The 23,228-nt window shown below is 40.6% G+C and overlaps 1 protein-coding gene across 1 annotated transcript in view; it reads left to right on the forward strand.

The window, feature by feature from the left end:
- LOC132893635 (anti-Muellerian hormone type-2 receptor-like) overlaps positions 1-23,228 on the forward strand; it is a gene marked incomplete at its 5' end in the record, with an annotated part of 51,530 nt that overhangs the window by 19,176 nt on the left and 9,126 nt on the right. The gene's annotated exons all lie outside the window — the stretch shown is intronic.

Raw genomic sequence — 23,228 nt, forward strand, 5'->3', positions numbered from 1 at the left:
TGTGTGAAAATGATTCCTCATGCTTCCTGAACCACTCTTTCAAAGTCTGAAATTTTATGCCCTAATTTTGTACCCTAATTTTATGCCCGTGTCATCAGAGAAGAAAAAAAATCCATCGATGTGATAACCTGCTGATTCAGTATATTCAGGTCGTCAGCTGACTTAATTTTATTGCCCTATAACATTGCTGAGCCTCAATCTGACCAACTGAAGCAACCCCAGATCATAACACTGCCTCCAGAGGCTTGTATAGTGGCCACTATGCATAACGGGTTCATCGCTTCATGTGCTTTCCTTCTTACCCTGAAACATCCATCACTCGGGTATAGGATCAATCTGGACTCATCAGACCACATGACCTTTTTCCGCTGCTCCAGGGTCCAATCTTTATGCTCCCTTGCAAATTAAAGCCTTTTCTCCTGATTAGCCTAAATAACAAGTGGTTTTCTTATGGACACATATCTGTTTAGCCCCAATCCTGTGAGTTCTCATCACACTGTGTGAGTGTGGAAATGCTCTTCATTTCACTATTAAACATAGCTGTGAGTTCTACTGTCAATTTTTTTTTTTTTAACAATTCGGCTTCTCCAAGTGTTTAAGTGATCTCTGATCATGGTCAGTCAGGATCTTTTTCCAACCACATTTTTTCCACAAAGTTGACAGTTCATCCAGGCTTTAATAATGCATTGGACAGTTTTTAACCCAATTCCAGTCCTTTCAGCAATCTCCTTAGTTGTTTTCTTTGCTTGATGCAGGCCAATAAATTGCCCCTTCTGAAACATAATGTATTTTCCATGAGCATGGGATATACAGTATCTGACATGTTCGGTCCTACTATTTACCATCCGGTGCCGTCCAGATACCGTCCGGACCCTTCTGGATACTGTCCAGATATTGACAATTTTTCCAACAGTATACAGAGTTAAAGGGTACATATTGAGAATTAATGATGTATACCAAACAAGGATTTTACCTACTATAATTTAAATTGCACAGGGGCATAAACACAGTTTCACAAGCTGAGCTCCATGGAGCATGAGTTTTGGTGTATGGGATGCTGCTACAGTCAGCAGACATTGTCATCAAGTGCTACTATGCAACACTAAATGTACATGTACATGTAAATGTACAGTCTACAAGAACAGAGTCCTCCGGAAATCATCATAGGAACCACCCATCATGTTAGGCACAATCTACCTACACTAGGATGGCAGTTATGAGAGCTACCATGGGTTTTTCTCTCACCTGCAGTGTAAGTTCAGCAGCATCACTCTAGCAGGTATGGAATTCAGCATCGGAGATCTGCTGGTTGGCTCAGATGAGGAGACAGCCCGGACTAAAGCCATAAGACAGTGCTTCCCAGATTCTTCTCTGCTCCTTTGTACACATCATCTAGAAGATAACACCAGATGTCGACTGCAGGACAAAGTTGGTGTGCACAAGAAGACCCAGAAGCTGATCCTGCAGGACCTCTTTGGGCAAGATAGCCTCACAAGTGCCAACGACACATTCCAGTTTGATGAAGTGGCTCACACTCTTCAGCTGAAGTATGAAGGAAGTGTTCCCCTCTTCACTCCTTACCTATGCCAGAAGCTCCTGCCTGCCATCAGAGAACATGTGGTTGCATCACGGAGGACTCATGACAACATACCCATCAACTGGACCAACAACAACTGCGAGGCAATCAACCATTTGCTGAAGCTGGAGACCAACTGGAAGCCTGAGAAAGTTCCAGATCTCATCAAGAAGGTCCACCGCATCATGCTACTACAGTATGCTGACATCTACCGAGCACTTCATGATCAAGACAATTTCTAACTTGCCCCACATGTGCAACATCTGCATGTTGCACACGTCACCTGGACTGCTAAGACTGAGGAAGGGAAGAACAAACTCTTCAAAGACTTCATGGCCTACAGGAGCAAAAAAAGATCAGCTAAGATGACCTCCACTGATGGCAAACTGACCATTAAATCCACACTGCATCTATCCAAAAAGCCATGCCAGCAGTCCCGCCCCAGGGCAGCAAAGATTGAGTAAACAGCACAAATTGCCCACATACAATGTAATTAAAATGTATTTGTAAACTATCCATTCCATATATTGCATTATATTGTACTTCTATAATATGTTAACATTAAACATATATATTCCAGAATTCTTTAGTTTTGGTCTTTGATATTGATGATATGGTAATAACAGTCTGGACGGTGTGCCTACTACATCAGAACAGTGTTAACACTGTCTGGACGGTGATGGAAAGTTCTGGACGGTATCCGGATGGTATCTGGACGGCTCCAGACAGTATCCGGGTGGCTCCGGACGGCAATTAGTACGACCGGAGATGTTTGTTTAAGAAATGAGAAGCTACTTGCTACATCAGTTTGGGTTAAAAGAATTGCTGCCAGCTGAAACACATTAATCACTGCAGTAATTATCCAATCAAAGGCTTTTATGTATTTGCTTCTTGAAATCCAAATGGCTACTTTTTTTTTTTTGGCCGGGCAGTGTAGAAAGCATAAAATGAGTAAAAATGTCTCAAAATATGATTAATTATCTTAATCTTAAACATTTGGTTTGTCATAGTCTTATGATTGGAAATAATAGATACATAGATTTGACTACATTCAATATATTTTCACAACATTTTGATTTGAATCAATATGGAAGATTTGGAGATTGGATGTCACATTACACCATAAAATGGCTTCCATTTCTATTCTTAAAGGGAAAAAAATTATCTATTTGACCGCATAATTGAATCCATTACAACATGATTAGATTTAGTAGCCTTGATGTGACCATATTTGTTCCAAACATTGTGTATACCATTAATTGACAGATGATGATGATGTAGAGAAGTACTCTTAAAAGTATCAGGCTAGATCACCATGCTGTCCTTTTATGAAAACAATCAAATTCTAAACATTTTCCAATAAACTTGATTGTCATCTTGATTTGTTTCAATTTGCTGTTGCATTTTAAAACTGGGGTGGCACGGTGGTGTAGTGGTTAGCATTGTCACCTCATAGCAAGAAGGTTTTGGGTTCGAGCCCAGTGGCTGATGGGGGCCTTTCTGTGGAGTTTGCATGTTCTCCCCGTGTCTGCGTGGGTTTCCTCTGGGTGCTCTTGTTCCCCCCCCCCAGTCCAAAGACATGCAGGTTAGGCTAATTGGTGGCTCTAAATTGACCATAGGTGTGAATGTGAATGGTTGGTTGTTTTTGTCTATGTGTCAGCCCTGTGATGACCTGGCGACTTGTCCAGGGTGTACCCCGCCTCTCGCCCATAGTCAGCTGGGATAGGCTCCAGCTTGCCTGTGACCCTGTACAGGATAAGCGGTTACGGATAATGGATGGTTTTAAAACTGATGCATTGATCCACATCTGATTTTGTTTTGACCTGACACCAGGCAAAAATTTTTATTTCATCCCTTTTTTGCTTGGTTGAGAGACATCAGTTGCTAGTGGATGTGTAAATATATCTACAGTAAAACTAAGGCCTGGTTCAGTCAGGTTTAACACAGATTGTAATAAGAGTGGCCTGAAGTACTTGAGTGATACACTTTCACACCTTATTATAATATGTTTGTATCCAGTGCCAGCACTTAAAGCACCTGATTATCATATGGATGTCCTGATTCATACTGGTCGAACTTTAAGAGTTCTACAAATACCAGCACTTTGCACCTCATTACAATATTCATGGTCATCTGAACACATTAGCTGAATGTGTGTCTGGCTTCAAATGGATAAATCAAGGAGAATAAACAAAACAGTGTGTATTTTTCAGTGAAAGCTTAAAATAAATAAAATGTAAAAAAGTTGAATTCCGGTCACAATATCCAATATTAAAATTGAGTTGGGAAAGTAGGGGAAAAAAAGCAGAAGTCAGTAAGTGTGATCTATTATAGAGTTTTTTTTCTTTCTCTCTTTCTTTCTATAAATTGAATTATTTAATGTACATTTGAATTTCCAACTGACTGGATGCAGCTGATTTGAGCTGATTTGAAAATTAAAATATAAAAAGGGTAATTTTTTATTTTAAATTTCCTCTTTTTCAATGTTAAATTTGAACTATTTTATAAATAAAATGATACATTTATAAATATTAAATAGATATACAATATATTTGCTATACTTTTGAAAACATCCTATAAATCAATGTTTTAATTAATTTAAAAAAAAAAACGCACAACACTCCTTTATTGCTGGCAGTTTGTCTTTTCCAGTTATGTCATGACATATTGTGTATCACAGAAATGCCTTTGAGAACTGAGATATGATATTTATCATATTGCTCACCCCTGGCATGGAACAAGCTTCACACCATATCCTGAATATAGGCAAATTCAATTAATCTTTCTGTTTATTAGATCTTTTTATATATTTGTCCTGATTTCAAGCTTGAAATTGTGGGATTATTCTCTTGGCAGATAATTTTGTTTGTTTCAAGTGTTAATTTCTCGAAAGAAACAAAATTGTCTGCCTGTAGAATAGAGACTGAAACTTCAACAAAACTGTGTGCAAATAGCTATCAGCTACAAGCCTGAACCAAGTCCATGTGTGATTCCTTAAACAGTTCTCTTTAGCATGTAAAATGAGAAGGATGCACAAATATTACTGGCTGCGGTTTTCTTATGTCATGCCCCCAAAATACAAGAGCAGCATTCCTATTGGTTGCTCTCTGCACATATACACCACACATATTGACACGATACATCAGACAGGATACTTTTCTCTGGAAGAATGGCAGGACTTTTACCTGTTGATAGCAAAAAAATGAAAAGACCTCAGCAGCTTTGTGAAGTCGTTTCACACGCACAGTTTTATCGACACAAAAAATTTTTCCGAAATGGAGTTTGGATCGAAGCGGCCACAAATATCAACCAGGCAGCTCTTCAGAGTGCTTCAAAGACCTCATATCTGGAAGGTTGGAATGTGAAACATGACAAAGACCCCAATCATTTAATATTTACAGAGATAAGCATGGACTGGGAGGATGACACTGACCTGAGTAAGTTCTTTATTATTTGCGATCCAAAAATGTAAAGCAAAGATGATGGGTTTTGGTAATTTATAAGACTTTTTGATAATAATATTAAATCAAGAACATTTCTTTGGATGTAGATTGCTCATGTAGAAGGAATTTGAATTTTTCTACACTGGTGAACAGACAAGACAATAAGATAGGAAGTCCAGTCAGCAACCAGGACCTTCTGGAACAACTGATCTCTGCTCAGAATAGTGTCTCTCATCAGCTCGCCATGCTCTCTTCACAAATCTCTGAGATGAGTGAGCAGATGTCGGAGCAGACTTTGCTCATTAAGGACCTTATCTGTAAGTTGGATAAGAAACCGCAGCACAAAGAGAGCAAAGAACCTGCACCAAAGAGGATGAAAAGAGCACATAGTGTTGCCATTGCTGTAAGTTCTGGAGCCAAATGCCTATCCTCTTACGAATCAATAACCAGTTGACGTTTAAATGTTGCTCACCACATTTCATCTTGAAATAATCATTTTAAACAGGAAGCTGCAAGACGCATACACAACTCAGCAAATAACCTTCAGAAGTATGATCCACGAACCGGGTAAGTTCACTATTTACTTGAGTAATGTGATGTAATGTAATGTCATGTTATTTGAACTTTAGCATGATCTGTTTTGACATGACATAATAAAACACAACCTTCCCATGTTTCCACAGAATCAGCTCTCCACATAATCAGGCAGTCACAACACATCTCCTCAAAGAGATCACTAAGTGTTTTACAGATGTCGATCCTGAGATTATAAAAGGTAACTGGTAATAAAAGGCTGACAAAAGCATCTTTAGTATGATTTTCATCCATAGTTGAATTCTGTGTCATCATCATTAATACAAATTTAATTTTTACCTTAGGGCGGCACGGTGGTGTAGTGGTTAGCACTGTTGCCTCACAGTAAGAAGGTCCTGGGTTTGAGCCCAGTGGCCGGCGAGGGCCTTTCTGTGTGGAGTTTGCATGTTCTCCCCGTGTCCGCATGGGTTTCCTCCGGGTGCTCCGGTTTCCCCCACAGTCCAAAGACATGCAGGTTAGGTTAACTGGTGACTCTAAATTGACCGTAGGTGTGAATGTGAGTGTGAATGGTTGTCTGTGTTTATGTGTCAGCCCTGTGATGACCTGGCGACTTGTCCAGGGTGTACCCCGCCTTTCACCTGTAGTCAGCTGGGATAGGCTCCAGCTTGCCTGCGACCCTGTAGAACAGATAAAGTGGCTAGAGATAACGAGATGAGATGAATTTTTACCTCAGTCAACTTTGTTGAAGGAGGTTATGTTTTTGCCGCTGTTTGTCTGTTCCCAATGCAACTCAAAAAGTAGAGAACCAATTTTGATGAAATCTTGAGGAAAGGTGAGCCATGGGCCAAAGAACAATTGATTAGATTTTGATGCAAATCCGGATATGTATGCAGATCCAGGGTTTTTTTTCTTTTTTGTCTGTTCCCAATGTAACTCAAAAAGTAGTGAACAGATTTGGATGAAATTTGGTGTACAGCTTTAGCATTATCCTAGGTTCAAGTGATTACATTTTGATGTTGATATGTGGCTTGGTGGAGGTATGAACTCTACCAAGTGCCCTTCCGGTTTGTTTGTCTGTTACCAATGTAACTCAAAAAAATAGTGAACAGATTTTGATGACGGGTGGCACGGTGGTGTAGTGGTTAGCGCTGTCGCCTCACAGCAAGAAGGTCCTGGGTTCGAGCCCCGGGGCCGGCGAGGGCCTTTCTGTGCGGAGTTTGCATGTTGTCCGCGTGGGTTTCCTCCGGGTGCTCCGGTTTCCCCCACAGTCCAAAGACATGCAGGTTAGATTAACTGGTGACTCTAAATTGACCGTAGGTGTGAATGTGAATGGTTGTCTGTGTCTATGTGTCAGCCCTGTGATGACCTGGCGACTTATCCAGGGTGTACCCCGCCTTTCACCCATAGTCAGCTGGGATAGGCTCCAGCTTGCCTGCGACCCTGTAGAAGGATAAAGCGGCTAGAGATAATGAGATGAGATGAGATTTTGATGAAATTTGGTGTACTATTCTAGGTTCAAGTGATTAGATTTTGATGTTAACATGTCTTGGCAGAGGTATGCACTCAGTGGGGTGCCCTTCAAGTTTCAGTGTTGTATTTAATAATAATGATTTTGAAATTTGCAGGTTACGTTTTAAAGATTTAAAAATTAAGTATCTGGTATTCACAGGAGACAAATTTCAGAATCAAACAAATAGTGTTTATTCAAATAGCTAGCTTTTTGTAGCAATAAACACTCAATGCTTGATATATGCCTCGTGTAACCATTCAGGTAACATTTTAGCTGGCTAGCTAGGCAAAATTAGTGAAAAGGGTAGCTAAAAATGTAGCTGTTTTATATGAATATAACTATTTCAGTAGAACATAAAAAAATAGATTAAATATATTCTGTTTTAACTCCACTTTCTTCCACTCCATGTCTCTTTACTTCCCCTTTGGCCTAATTTGCATAAAATCTGTGATGAATGTTTTCACATTTGAATTTGAGATTTGTATTTAGCGTTCTGAGTTCTCCAAAATCTTAAAAGATTTAACCAGTACTTCATTGTACGTTGTTTCTAAATGCTAAATGTAACCACTACCACCAAGTTAAAACAATAAAAAAGTAAAAAAAAAAAAAAGGTCCATCCATCATCCATAGTCACTTATCCTGTACAAGGTCACAGGCAAGCAGGAGCCTATCCCAGCTGACAATGGGTGAGAGGCAGGGTACACCCTGGACAAGTTGCCAGGTCATCACAGGGCTGACACAGAGACAAACAAGCATTTACATCTACGGTCAATTTTGAGCCACCAATTAACCTAACCTGCATGTCTTAGGACTATGGGGGAAACCGGAACACCAGGGGAAAATCCACACAGACACTGGGAGAACATGCAAACTCCACACAGAAAGGCCCCCGTCGGCCACTGGGCTTGAATCCAGAACCTTGTTGCTGTGAGGCAACAGTGTTAACCACTACACCACTGTGCCACCTGGAAAAAAAAGTCCATTTATTAAATGCACCACAGAAAATAAAAGAAATTTTTATTGAATGGGTATCCATCTCTTCTTATCATATATAGATTCACAGGCAAGCTGGAGGTTATCCCAGCTGACTATGGGCAAGAGGCAGGGTGCATCCTGGATAAGTCACCATGCCATCACAGGGATGACACATAGAGACAAACAACCATTCACACTCACACACTGCAAAAAATGATCTCTTTTTGAGAGAAAATATCTTTAATATGGGTGAATTTATCTATTATTTCTTATTAGAAGTTTACTAGAACTCAAATATAAGATTATGTAGCTTACTTTGAGACGTTTTTACTAATTTCAAGCCTTAAATTTTCTTATTCTATTGGCAGATAATTTTGCTCATTTTAAGAATTCAATTCTAGAAAGAAGCAAAATTATCTGCCAATAGAATAAGAAAATTTAAGGCTTGAAATTAGTAAAAGTGTCTCAAAGTAAGCTAAATAATCTTATATTTGAGTTCTAGTAAACTTCTAATAAGAAATAATAGATAAATTCACCCATATTAAAGGGCTGATGACACGAACATGACTCTATGCAATTTCTTAAATAAACTATACAACATGGCAAACATGTTAGATTTCTGTTATAATTACGTGAAAAGAAGCTGCTGTTATGCGAATATCCAACTTTTAATTGCACAGCGCAAGAAAACTGGGTCCGTGGCTCGCGGCCATGTTGTGACGTCAGCGGAAGAACACGCTGCGGTTCACTGGCTGTTCTACTCAATGGAAATGGTGCATGAAAACGCCGGTGAACTCTCTAGTGCTAGCTCTTCCTCTTCTGGGAGTCTAGAATTGTGTTGTGAGTGGGATAGATCGGAAGAATCAAGTGATGACGAACACGGGTGCATCCAACCGTATAGGTTTAAACCTGTTACTGTGCAATCTGAGAGCGACTCCGACCCCGAGATGGACAGCGGACAGGCAGACAGCCCAGCATTGAACACCACAAGGTTGGATAACAAGGATTGGTAGGTCAACCCGTATTTGTTCAAAATGTTACGGAATCAATATTTTAATATTGTGTATTGTTGTCTTGCATGTGTAAACACTGCTTATATCATGTAAGCCGTATGCTACACTGAATACATAGTTCCTAATGGAGCATGCAAACGGCTAACATAATAAGCTTACGACTATGCCTGATCCGTGATACATTTAGGATAATATTGGCAGGCACGTCTTCTAGTTTATGGCTTCTTAGTTTTATCCTTGAAGGAAGCAAAATATTTGATAACCTACATCAGCGTAAGCAAATGACAATCTGTAGCCTACTTGTCTGGCTAAGTTAGCTTTCCCTCAGTGTTTGCTTTGAGAAAGAAATTCTTTCAACTTGGCAATAAGAGACCACAATGCAAAGGCAAAATACTACAACTGCTACTACAAATCTGTCACATCAACAACCCAGCAAGTGAGCAGGAAGACTAGGCGATATGATGCCCATACCCATAGATCAGTTTTTTTTGTATTAGTACTAAGACGACGTAAACAAACCATCCAACACCATCGAAGACAGTGCAAGCTTTCACAAGCAAATACATGACTGATATCACGCCGACTTTATGATTACATTTATGATTATCATGAATGTGTACTCTATGATGTGTACTCTATGAGCGCTCTGGAGCGAGTCACTTCCAAGATGGCCGCGCAGACCGCATGGTTACTATTTTTAGCATCATGTCGGAGCACTCTATAGCTCTATGTACCTTTATCTTATGTCGTTTCTCAACACATGTTCTGACAGGAGGACTGTCTTTGGAGGAGTCGCCTTGTCCCAGGCGACTGCTGGATCCGGCATAGCTACTAGTAGACCCCCTCCGGAATACTGTAGGCACTGCTGATGGTAGCAACACACGTTTGTGCTGAATTGAACACCCAAGAGATTCCTTTAAGCTGGGAAGGGTGTCAAAACAATCCAAATCGAAGTGTTCAGAGCACAGGACGGATGTTGGTGAGGGCTCCCACTTGTCACGAGTGCGCCTGACTTGCTTCACCCACTTCGCATGCAGCTCGGGATCTCTGGGAAACTTGAATAGACTTACCCCATCCTTGTGGGTTTTGGAGCAAAAGCCGGCAACACAACGCGAAGGCATAATAACTATATATATATATATATATATATATATATATATATATATATATATATATATATATATATATTATAATAATGTATAATAATGTATAATAATAATACTAATAATGATAAACTGAACACCTCTCGCATCAACAACAAACTGGTAAGTTAGGAGGAAGGTTCTTTCGCTGACGTCATATAGCCCCTCCTCCTCTTTCGTCTCCTGGGTGCTGCAGCCCCGTCAAATTTGCCCAAATAGCCGCGTTTTTTTATCATAACTTGTAAAATAGGCGCCTTCGTGAATTAATATATGGATCATCGGGAATTACTTTTTATGTTATAAAACATCGCCAAAGATGTCAAAAACGTGTCATCAGCCCTTTAAAGATATTTTCTCTCAGCAAGAGATCATTTTTTTCAGTGAGTCACACTGCAAAAACTAGCCATCCTAATATAAGGAAAAACAATAATACATTTGAGAACAGGGCGGCACGGTGGTGTAGTGGTTAGCGCTGTGGCCTCACAGCAAGAAGGTCCTGGGTTCGAGCCCCGGGGCCGGCGAGGGCCTTTCTGTGTGGAGTTTGCATGTTCTCCCCGTGTCCGCGTGGGTTTCCTCCGGGTGCTCCGGTTTCCCCCACAGTCCAAAGACATGCAGGTTAGGTTAACTGGTGACTCTAAATTGACCGTAGGTGTGAATGTGAGTGTGAATGGTTGTCTGTGTCTATGTGTCAGCCCTGTGATGACCTGGCGACTTGTCCAGGGTGTACCCCGCCTTTCGCCCATAGTCAGCTGGGATAGGCTCCAGCTTGCCTGCGACCCTGTAGAAGGATAAAGCGGCTAGAGATAATGAGATGAGATGAGAGACATTTGAGAACATTTAGACTATAATCAAGTGAAATAATCTGCCAGTGCAGTAAGATAATTACACTTGGTAAGACATCTTAGAATAAATTGGTTGCAATCTAGAACTAGGTTTAATAATCTCAAAATTGGTGTCTTGTTTTCTTCTAATAAGAAATGCTAGATTGTTTCAACTATTCAAGATATTTTCACTTGCTAAGATATCATATTTTGCAGTGTGGCAGATTATTTCACTTGATTATAGTCTAAATGTTCTCAAATTTATTATGTTTTTCCTTATATTAGGATGGCTAGTTTTTGCAGTGTACAACCACCATGCCACCCTGTAATGGGTATAATAATTCATTCTAATACTTCCAAGCTCATGCACCTCCATCCATCCATCCATTATGTGTAGCCGCTTTATCCTGTTCTACAGGGTCGCAGGCAAGCTGGAGCCTATCCCAGCTGACTGCGAGAGGCGGGGTACACCCTGGACAAGTCGCCAGGTCATCACAGGGCTGACACACAAACAACCATTCACACTCACATTCACACCTACGGTAAATTTAGAGCCACCAACACTGCAAAAAATGGCCTTTCAAAAATAAGAAATAAAAGATTAAAACAAAGCATATTTGCTTGAATCAGGTGAAAAAAATCTGCCAGTGGAACTAGTCAAATTTGACTTGGTAAGATTTCTTAAAGTAAGATGAAAAATCTAACCTGTTTTTAGATTAAATAATTCCAAAATAAGATTGGGGAACTTATTATGCGAGACCCGATTAGCTCAAAATAATCAAAATAGTTCTTATAACAAGATCGGATTTCTTACATTTAGCCATTCAAGTCATTTTTATTTATTTCATTTTAAGGGTATTTCACTTAAATTCATGACAAAGTCTTAGCAGTAAAAACTGAATTTAAGATAAATATACTAATATTAGGATTGTTAAATTCTACAACTAAGCATTGCTAGCTTAAAAGATTCTCCTTTTGTGACCTGTAATTAGTAAAATACTCTAGATATGAGACCAGAGACTATCTTGAATCAAGTTGACGACACGTGTAGCATTGCAACAACTTTATTTTTTTTCCCATTTCAACATTCAAACATTAAAACATCTCTTAAGATTCCACTTCCCCAGGACCTCAGGCACCAAAAAAATAATAATAATTAAAAAAAAAAAAAAGTCTATGCATTTTGACTTACAGTGCTTACACAACGCCAAAGCAACAGTGCATTTTGGGGGCACTGACCGTTCATGTGTACGAAGGGTTTACAAGATCAGGCACCCCCCCCCCCCAAAAAAAAAAAAAAAACACTGAACTTAACTCACAGCATTCCAAAAAGACCTCACTAAAACGCCCTCCACTCACTCATAGCCTTTTTGAAGGCACTTGTCTGGTCTAGAGTCTGTACAGCATCTAGAAGGAGCTCACTCTGAATGACTGAGAAAACAGTCGCAGTAAACTTAGGATATGTAAGGTGGAGTTGAATTGTACACTGCAAAAAATAAAAATCTTAGGAAGTTTATTTGTCTATTTTCAAGTCAAAACATCTAGCCACCCTTATTATAAGACATACTTGCCCAACAAGCAAAACCTCATTTAGCTAGAAAGGCTAGTTTTTAGACAGTCCATCTTGAAAATCTTGTATAGACAAATGTCTTGAAAAAGTCTTATTTGGAGCACCTTTGAAAATAAAACAAGTTTTTTTTTTTTTTTTAAAACAAGTAAGTACATTTTGGACATTTGTCAAATGTGGTTCATCTTGTTTCAAGAAAAAAAAAGTATGCTTGTTTTGGGAATAAATGAACTTTACTGAAATCTTTGAATCTTTCATTACAATTCAACTCCACCTTACAGATCCTAAGTTTACTGCGACTGTTTTCTCAGTCATTCAGAGTGAGCTCCTTCTAGATGCTGTACATACTCTAGACCAGACAAGTGCCTTCAAAAAGGCTATGAGTGAGTGGAGGGCGTTTTAGGCTACATCCACACGACAACAGCAACGAGATTTTTTTTTTTAAATATCGCGTCCACATGGGCAACGGATCAGTAAAATATCAGGTTCATATGGCAATGCAACGCTTGCTGAAAACGATGCAATACACATGCCACACCACTACGTGCGCTGTAAGACGGTCCCATCGGAGACACCAGAACAATAGAAGTAGATGCATGCGCATAACCGCGCATGCGCACAGTGACTATCCCTGTCACACGCACACACTTTCTCACTCCCTATCCTATGGATATAGTCCCTTTAAATCACGTGCTCGTTTTTTGAATGGAGAAGCGGAAAGAGGAATGAACGGGGGTAGATGGAAGCCAGTACGCCAACATTCTGATATCCTCCAGAATTCTTTAATGGTCCGGAATAAATTGAATGCTACATGTTGATGGATTACTTTGTTCTTCTACGCCCTTTTTGAGGAATGTATTGTCGGACTTAAACCAACATCTGAAGAGGTGAGATCGCTCCTTTTTTTCCCTATTTTTGCTGGCGGGATTGACTCTGCCCTAAGGGCTATTCTCTCTCTCTCTCTCTCTCTCTCTCTCTCTCTCTCACTCTCACTCTCTCTCTTTCTCACTTTGCACCATTACACAATAAATATTCACAGTGAAAATATTTTGTAAGCGCGTTTCATGAATCAAGTTATAGGATTTGTTGACAACTCGCATCGAGTTCATTACACTTCTACCCGGCGTGAAGCACATGTGGTTGTGACGTCATCGTAAACAAATCCGTTCTACTCATCCAGATGACTTCGCAATGGCTCCGTTGCCAGATTTTTTCACTTTGGAACCCGTTCTCAAAAGATTTCGTTTTGGGGCACCCAAAACGCCGGTGCCGTGTGGACGCCAGGCCGAAACGATAAACAATTTTATCAGATTCACCTGAATCCATTGCCATGTGGACAGGGCCTTAGTGAGGTCTTTTTGGAATGCTGTGAGTTAAGTTCAGTTTTGTTTTTGTTTGTTTGTTTGTTTTTTGTGCCTGATCTTGTAAACCCCTCATACACATGAATAGTCAGTGCCCCCAAAATGCACTGTTGCTTTGGCGTTGTGTAAGCACTGTAAGTCAAAATGCGTAGACTTTTTTTTTTTGGTGCCTGAGGTCCTGGGGAAGTGGAATCTTAAGAGATGCTTTAATGTTTGAATGTTGAAATGGGAAAAAAAAAATAAACTTGTTGCAATGCTACACGTGTCGTCAACTTGATTCAAGATAGTCTCTCGTCTCATATCTAGAGTATTTTACTAATTACAGGTCACAAAAGGAGAATCTTTTAAGCTAGCAATGCTTAGTTGTAGAATTTAACAATCCTAATATTAGTATATTTATCTTAAATTCAGTTTTTACTGCTAAGACTTTGTCATGAATGTAAGTGAAATACCCTTAAAATGAAATAAATAAAAATGACTTGAATGGCTAAATGTAAGAAATACGATCTTGTTATAAGAACTATTTTGATTATTTTGAGCTAATCAGATCTCGCATAATAAGTTCCCCAATCTTATTTTGGAATTATTTCATCTAAAAACAGGTTAGATTTTTCATCTTACTTTAAGAAATCTTACCAAGTCAAATTTGACTAGTTCCATTGGCAGATTTTTTTCACCTGATTCAAGCAAATATGCTTTGTTTTAATCTTTTATTTCTTATTTTTGAAAGGCCATTTTTTGCAGTGTGCATGTCTTTGGACTGTGGGGGAAACTGGAGCACCCGGAGGAAACCCACGCAGACACGGGGAGAACATGCAAACTCCACACAGAAAGGCCCTTGCTGGCCGCTGGGCTCGAACCCAGGACCTTCTTGCTGTGATGCAACAATGCTAACCACTACACCACCATACCACCCTGTAATGGGTATAATAATTCATTCTAATACCTCCAAGCTCATGCACCTCCATCCATCCTGTAATTTAAATGTTCCTGCAAGTTTGTATAATATTTTTACCTCTGCCAACTTTGGAGGTTATGTTTTCAGTTGTTTGGTTATTTGTCTATTCCCAATGTAACTCACAAAGTAGTGAACAGATATTGATGAAATTTTGAGGAAGGGTGAGTCATGGGCCAAGGAACAATTGATCAGATTTTGATGCAAATCCAGATAAGTATGTGGATCCAGGATTTTTTTTTTCCCTGTTCCCAACATAACTCAAAAAGTAGTTAACAGTTTTAGATGAAATTTGGTGGACAGCTTTAGTATTATCCTAGGTTCATGTGATTTTATTTTGATGTTGATAAGATGTGGTATGGCGGAGGTATGCACCCTCCCGAGTGCCCTTCTAGTTTGTTCATTTGTTTGTCTGTTCTCAACATAATGCAAAAAGTAGTGAACAGATTTTGATGAAATTTTGAGGAAAGGTGGGCCAAGGAATAAGTGATTAGATTTTGATGCAAATCAGGACATGTATATAAATATAGTCAACATCTGGATATTCTAATATGTGGTTTGGCGGAGGTATGCACTCTACCCTTCTAGTTTTTCATTGGTTTATGTACACATAATGAAAAATAAGTTTCATTAAGAATTTGTTTTTTTTTTCTTTTCAGCATCCTGCAAGACATATTATGAAACTTTAAGGAGAAAATATTGCTTGGCTCAGCCTGAAATGGCACACCGGAGAGATGCCATCAGAATTGCTGCAAGGAACAGGCAGAGAAGGAGAAGAGTAAGTTAAAGAATTGGTTATACGCTTGGTGAAACATTGACATTTTGACTATAACACTATTTTTAAATATGTACTATATGTAGGCTTTTCCTTTGACAGTGGTTAAATTAATGTTACATTTTACAGTTGCTGGAAGCAAGGTCAACAGCCATCCAGACTGAAGAGGAAAGAACGCTGTGGCAGACCGCAAACGCGGACCTCATGTCCGACGAGGAAGATGCTGTTATTGATGGGAGGCCAGTGTGGACAGTAAAACATCCGCCTCTGAGGAGTCCAGCACTTTCTGCACTGTGCCGGGAGCTGCAGCGGAGACTGGAGGCTGACCCAAACTATGTTGCTACACATCACTTTCGCATAGACAAAGCATAGCCAGCATCTCATTTTTTCATGCCATTTTCTTCCCCATTCCCAACTACCAGCCAGAGCTATCATATGACAGCTTACAATCGCTACTACATGAAGCCAACCACACCTTTCCAAACTGCTGTGTACACTGTGTCACAGGCACACTCAGAGGAAAGTGCTATCCACGCTCTTCTGCATACATGAGCTCACATATCCATGATTGGCTAGTGTATCTGTGATTGACAGTGGAGAGAGTATGGCCCTCCCACCCAGACAGCACAGCCATTCCCGTGGCTTCCATGGTTGTTATCATTACTCATGACCTCCTGATGAATGAAACATGTTTGTCATGTATTCTTGGTTTATACTGCATGCTTTTAACCCTAATAAAATGATAAAACACATACTGTTTTAATACTGTTATTATTATGGAGCTCCTTAGTGAATCAACGAGGGTATGGTTTTACATGACTTTTGAGGATATAGTCTATGCATGCAGTAAGTCCAATTGAGAGATCACTGTTTGGTGTAGAGGTGTTTAGTTCAACCAACAATCAACATTAGTTGGTTAAATCTGTAACACTGCCCAAAGCCAGTGGAAGCCATGGTCTAATGTTAGAGAAGTAGCTTTTGGACCAAAAGGACATTGGTTCGATTCCCTGGACCAGTTGGCGGCATGATGGTGTAATGGTTAGCATGGTCGCCTCACGGCAAGAAGGTTCCGGGTTCGAACCCAGCGGCTGGTGAGGGCCTTTCTGTGTGGAGTTTGCATGTTCTCCCCGTGTCTGTGTGGGTTTCCTCCGGGTGCTCTGGTTTCCCCCACAATCCAAAGACATGCAGTTAGGTTGACATGGGGCGGCCTTGGGCTGAGGTGCCCTTGAGCAAGGTACCTGACCCCTAACTGCTCCCCAGGCGCTCTGGTGTGGCTGCCCACTGCTCTGGGTGCGTGTGTGTTCACTGCTTCATATGGGTTAAATGCAGAGGATGAATTTCACTGTGCTTGAAATGTGCATGTGACAAATAAAGGTTTCTTTTTCTTCAGCTGACGTGCCCTTGACCAAGGCACCTAACCCCAGGTTGCTCTGGATAAGAGTGTCTGCTAAATGCCATTAATGTAGCACTGACTGTACAGTTCTCCATTTCTGAGAAAGTATAAATACATCATAAACTTATGAAAAAACATTAGCTAGCTTGCTTTTTGCAGACAAAACATGCTTTCATGGAGGCATCAATGTTTTTTTTCACACTAAAAACAAACAGTTTGAACACTGAGACTGAATTTTATCATTTCCGAATTCCCACTTGTGTTAAGGCATTTTTGACTTTTGTTTTAACCCATGTCTAACAGTAAAAGGTTTAAATAATTGATAACTAAATATTTAAAAAAATAATAATAACTGATTTGCACACTACTGGCATTATCTTAACCAGCTTCATGAGGTAGTCACCTGGAATGCTTTTCAATTAACAGGTGCCTCATCTAAAGTTAATAGTGGACAAGTTTCTTGTGACTTAAAGTGTTTGAGATCAAACAGTAAATAGAGCGGCGGCTATAATTATCGACGCATTAATGATCTTTTGGCCATTGCAAAAATAGGAAAGGCTTTCAATATGTAAATTGTGTATGAATAATTACTCAAACTTCCACTGGAGGAAAAAAAAAGGAGTTGATTCCCTATTGCTTAGCGAATCAGATCACGTGACACCGTTCCACAAATATTGACACCTTTGTCCACAGTTATCAACACCGTTCCACAATGATCAACATCCAGATGATTATTTGTAAAAAAAATAAATAATAATCGATATTGTCAGGATGCAGGCACTTACAGATGTATGTGCAGGGGAGAACAGGGAAAGCAAACAGGAAACGAAGCCAAAACGCTTGATGAGAATTGTGGTCTAAAGGCAGGCAAGGGTCGGTTGATCAGCAAACAGAGCAATGCAGGCAAGGCTAGAGAATAATGAGGCATAAATGAGAATGAGAGTTGAAGAAACTAGAGACAGGCAGAAAGGAAATGGCTTGGTATGACAGGGTAAATACTGAACAATACTTCGCAAAAGAAGTGAGTGAGAGAGAGGATTAAGTAGCATGACTTGATGAGTGGTGAATGAGAGACAGGAGTAATTAATAAGCAGGTGATAAAGGGTGCTGTGGTTCTTGGGCTTTGTAGTTTTGAGAAGCCATGCTTGTAGTCTGTTTCACACTGTTGCTCTCAACGCCATTACTGACAGGTATGTGGTATTAAGTTAACAAAACAGTTTTTATTTAAAATTTGTTTTACATAGACTTATATTTCGTACAAAATATCTTTTATATAAATATAGTGAGCGGCATGGTGGTGTAGTGGTTAGCACTATCACCTCACAGCAAGAAGGTCCTGGGTTTGAGCCCAGTGGCCGAAGGGGGCCTTTCTGTGTGGAGTTTGCATGTTCTCCCCGTGTCCGCGTGGGTTTCCTCCGGGTGCTCCGGTTTCCCCCACAGTCCAAAGACTTGCAGGTTAGGCTAATTGGTGACTCTAAATTGACCGTGAGTGTGAATGGTTGTTTGTCTCTATGTGTCAGCCCTGCAATGACCTGGCAACTTGTCCAAGGTGTACCCTGCCTCTCGCCCATAGTCAGCTGGGATAGGCTCCAGCGTGCCTGCGACCCTGCACAGGATAAGTGGCTACAGATAATGGATAGATGGATAAATACGTCGGTGCTGATGTATATGTGGAAGTAATTCTCATCTCATCTCATCTCATTATCTCTAGCCGCTTTATCCTTCTACAGGGTCGCAGGCAAGCTGGAGCCTATCCCAGCTGACTACGGGCGAAAGGCGGGGTACACCCTGGACAAGTCGCCAGATCATCACAGGGCTGACACATAGACACAGACAACCATTCACACCTACAGTCAATTTAGAGTCACCAGTTAACCTAACCTGCATGTCTTTGGACTGTGGGGGAAACCGGAGCACCCGGAGGAAACCCACGCGGACACGGGGAGAACATGCAAACTCCACACAGAAAGGCCCTCGCCGGACACAGGGCTTGAACCCAGGACCTTCTTGCTGTGAGGCGACAGCGCTAACCACTACACCACCGTGCCGCCCCTGTAATTTTTTATATGCTAGGAATTTAATTCTGGTCTAATTCTATTTATTGTAATAGGATTCCAAATGCTCTATGAACATTCCATTCTGTTATGAATCAGAAAAAAAAATTATTATAAATCACAGCACTTTTAATTTTTTAAAGTACTTCATCTACCTCAACAATGTTACAACAGTGAGTGCGTTTACATGCACATAGAGAAAATTGAATTTCTGCCGTTGCTCGACTGAAATCAAAGTTCTAAATGCCATGGATACACCTTAGCTAGGCTGAAATTGAACCGAACTTGAGTTCTCGTAATCGAGCTACACGACCTAGATTATGCGATTTTTGCTGAGCTACTTAGTGCATGTATACCCTATTGAGCTACGTAGTCGAGCTACTTACTTCAGCACTGCCCCTTCCGGAAGTGACGAGTGACGAGACCACAAGCAGGAAACACGACAGCCTCGGTTGGCATGACAACAGTAGTAGCGAGCAGCAGAAGAGGTCAGGAGGAACAAACGAAGAAGAGAAAATGGCGAGCAGAAACGTGCACGTCTGGAGCAATGAGGAGACAGAGTTCATGCTCATTCAGCTTAAGGAGTTGAATATATTAAAATTCATGGACGGGAGAAAAATGCGCAATGGAGAACACGGAACTGATAACTTTGTTTACACTCTTGAATAGCTCTTCTTCATGACGACAACCGGAAGTGTACCAACACGATGGGGCGTGTAGCGCCACCTGTGGCTCGGGTGCACAATGTACCTCACACAATAGCTCGATTTCCTTGTGTGCATGTAGGATTGGATTTCTCTGGCACCCCTGCTGGGACCCTTTGCTCGATTACCTACAGCAGCTCGATTTGGATGTGCATGTAAACGTACTGAATGTTATCGATCCATAACAGTTGTAAATGTCACTTAATTCCACAGTGTGTCGATAATGGTGGACACCGGTGAAAATGATCACTATTATCGAAACATCATTTGACTTCTCAAACGTGCATTTAGATACAAAATGGTGACTGTCAAATGAAAGAGTAAGAAACAAAGTAGTTTCGACAAGGAGATCATGAAATATTGGTGAATCTGATCAGTAAATCATGTCCATGATCTTTCCACCATGCTTACCTGCGATGATAACATCCGGGTTTTCCTCAAATTGCTGATTGTGCTGAAAAAAATTCATCTCGGGTAACGAGCTGTGTCATCAGACGACAAGATCAAAGGGTGAGGGGGCGGGGTCTTCTAGTTGAATAATTAACCAATAATAACTGTTGTAACTGAAACTCACCTTTGTGAAGTTGTTTTTTATTGGTAAATCTGAAAAGGTGTCAATAATTATGGACTGTCGATAATTGTAGCCACCGCTCTAGTAAATAATAAAAATACAGTAAATAGTCCTCTTCCACAACTGTAGTAATCCACATTATTTCAAGAACCACTCAACTAAGTAAGAAGAAACGACATCCATCATTACTTTAAAACATGAAATGTCTTTTAGGTCATAAAAATAAAGAAAAAACACTGAACTAGAAGATGTGTCCAAGCTTTTGACTGGTGCTTGAAAGTTTGTGAACCCTTTAGAATTTTCTATATTTCTGTATAAATATGACCTAAAACATCATCAGATTTTCACACAAGTCCTAAAAGTAGATAACGAGAACCCAGTTAAACAATTGAGGCAAAATATTATACTTGGTCATTTATTTATTGAGGAAAATGATCCAATATTATATATCTGTGAGTGGCAAAAGTATGTGAACCCTTGCTTTCAGTATCTGGTGTGACCCCCTTGTGCAGCTAAATGTTTCCGGTAACTGTTGATCAGTTCTGCACACCAGCTTGGAGGAATTTTAGCCCATTCCTCCGTACAGAACAGCTTCAGCTCTGGGATGCTGGTGGGTTTCCTTACATGAACTGCTCACTTCAGGTCCTTCCACAACATTTCGATTGGATTAAGGTCAGGACTTTGACTTGGCCATTCCAAAACATTAACTTTATTCTTCTTTAACCATTCTTTGGTAGAACGACTTGTGTGCTTAGGGTCGTTGTCTTGCTGCATGACCTACCTTCTCTTGAGATTCAGCTCATGGACAGATATCCTGGCATTTTCCTTTAGAATTCACTGGTATAATTCAGAATTCATTGTTCCATCAATGATGGCAAGCCGTCCTGGCCCAGATGCAGCAAAACAGGCCCAAACCATGATACTACCACCACCATGTTTCACAGATGGGATAAGGTTCTTATGCTGGAATGCAGTGTTTTCCTTTCTCCAAACATAATGCTTCTCATTAAAACCAAAAAGTTCTATTTTGGTCTCATCCATCCACAAAACATTTTTCCAATAGACTTCTGGCTTATCCATGTAATCTTTAGCAAACTGCAGATGAGCAGCAATGTTCTTTTTGGAGAGCAGTGGCTTTCTTCTTGCAACGCTGCCATGCACACCATTGTTGTTCAGTGTTCTCCTGATGGTGGACTCATGAACATTAACATTAGCCAATGTGAGAGAGGCCTTCAGTTGCTTAGAAGTTACCCTGGGGTCCTTTGTGACCTTGCCGACTATTACACACCTTGCTCTTGGAGTGATCTTTGTTGGTCGACCACTCCTGGGGAGGGTAACAATGGTCTTTAATTTCCTCCATTTGTACACAATCTGTCTGACTGTCGATTGGTGGAGTCCAAACTCTTTAGAGATGGTTTTGTAACCTTTTCCAGCCTGATGAGCATCAACAATGCTTTTTTGAGGTCCTCAGAAATCTCCTTTGTTCATGCCATGATACACTTCCACAAACATGTGTTGTGAAGATCAGACTTTGATAGATCCCTGTTCTTTAAATAAAACAGGGTGCCCACTCACACCTGATTGTCATCCCATTGATTGAAAACACCTGACTCTAATTTCACCTTCAAATTAACTGCCAATCTTAGAGGTTCACATACTTTTGCCACTCACAGATATGTAATATTGGATCATTTTTCTCAATAAATAAATGACCAAGTATAATATTTTTGTCTCATTTGTTTAACTGGGTTCTCTTTATCTACTTTTAGGACTTGTGTGAAAATCTGATAATGTTTTAGATCATATTTATGCAGAAATATAGACAATTCTAAAGGGTTCACAAACTTTCAAGCACCACTGTGTGTGTATATATATATCTCATCTCATCTCATTATCTCTAGCCGCTTTATCCTTCTACAGGGTCGCAGGCAAGCTGGAGCCTATCCCAGCTGACTACGGGCGAAAGGCGGGGTACACCCTGGACAAGTCGCCAGGTCATCACAGGGCTGACACATAGACACAGACAACCATTCACACTCACACCTACGGTCAATTTAGAGTCACCAGTTAACCTAACCTGCATGTCTTTGGACTGTGGGGGAAACCGGAGCACCCGGAGGAAACCCACGCGGACACGGGGAGAACATGCAAACTCCACACAGAAAGGCCCTCGCCGGCCCCGGGGCTCGAACCCAGAACCTTCTTGCTGTGAGGCGACAGCGCTAACCACTACACCACCGTGCCGCCCATATATATATATATAACCCATACATTTGTAACTCGTACCAACCAGACATATCTTGTCTTTATGGACCAAAAGAATGAAAAGTTTCTGGCTATCAAATTCCTAATTTATCTCAAAGATTTGGTAACAAGTACCTTCCTCTGACTTGTTACACTTTTCTTGCCCCCCTGTAGATGGTGCTGTTTTGTTAACACATACATGTTGGAAACCTTTTGGAATCAGATCAGATCATTTCATTATCTCTAACCGCTTTATCCTGTCCTACAGGGTCGCAGGCAAGCTGGAGCCTATCCCAGCTGACTATGGGCGAAAGGCAGGGTACACCCTGGACAAGTCGCCAGGTCATCACAGGGTTGACACATAGACACAGACAACCATTCACATCTACAGTCAATTTAGAGTCACCAGTTAACCTAACCTGCATGTCTTTGGACTGTGGGGGAAACCGGAGCACCTGGAGGAAACCCACACGGACACGGGGAGAACATGCAAACTCCACACAGAAAGGCCCTCGCCAGACACGGGGCTCGAACCCAGGACCTTCTTGCTGTGAGGCGACAGTGCTAACCACTACACCACCGTACCGCCC

The sequence above is a fragment of the Neoarius graeffei genome, chromosome 11 (genome assembly GCF_027579695.1).
Source record: "Neoarius graeffei isolate fNeoGra1 chromosome 11, fNeoGra1.pri, whole genome shotgun sequence".
Classification (NCBI taxonomy): Eukaryota; Metazoa; Chordata; class Actinopteri; order Siluriformes; family Ariidae; genus Neoarius; species Neoarius graeffei.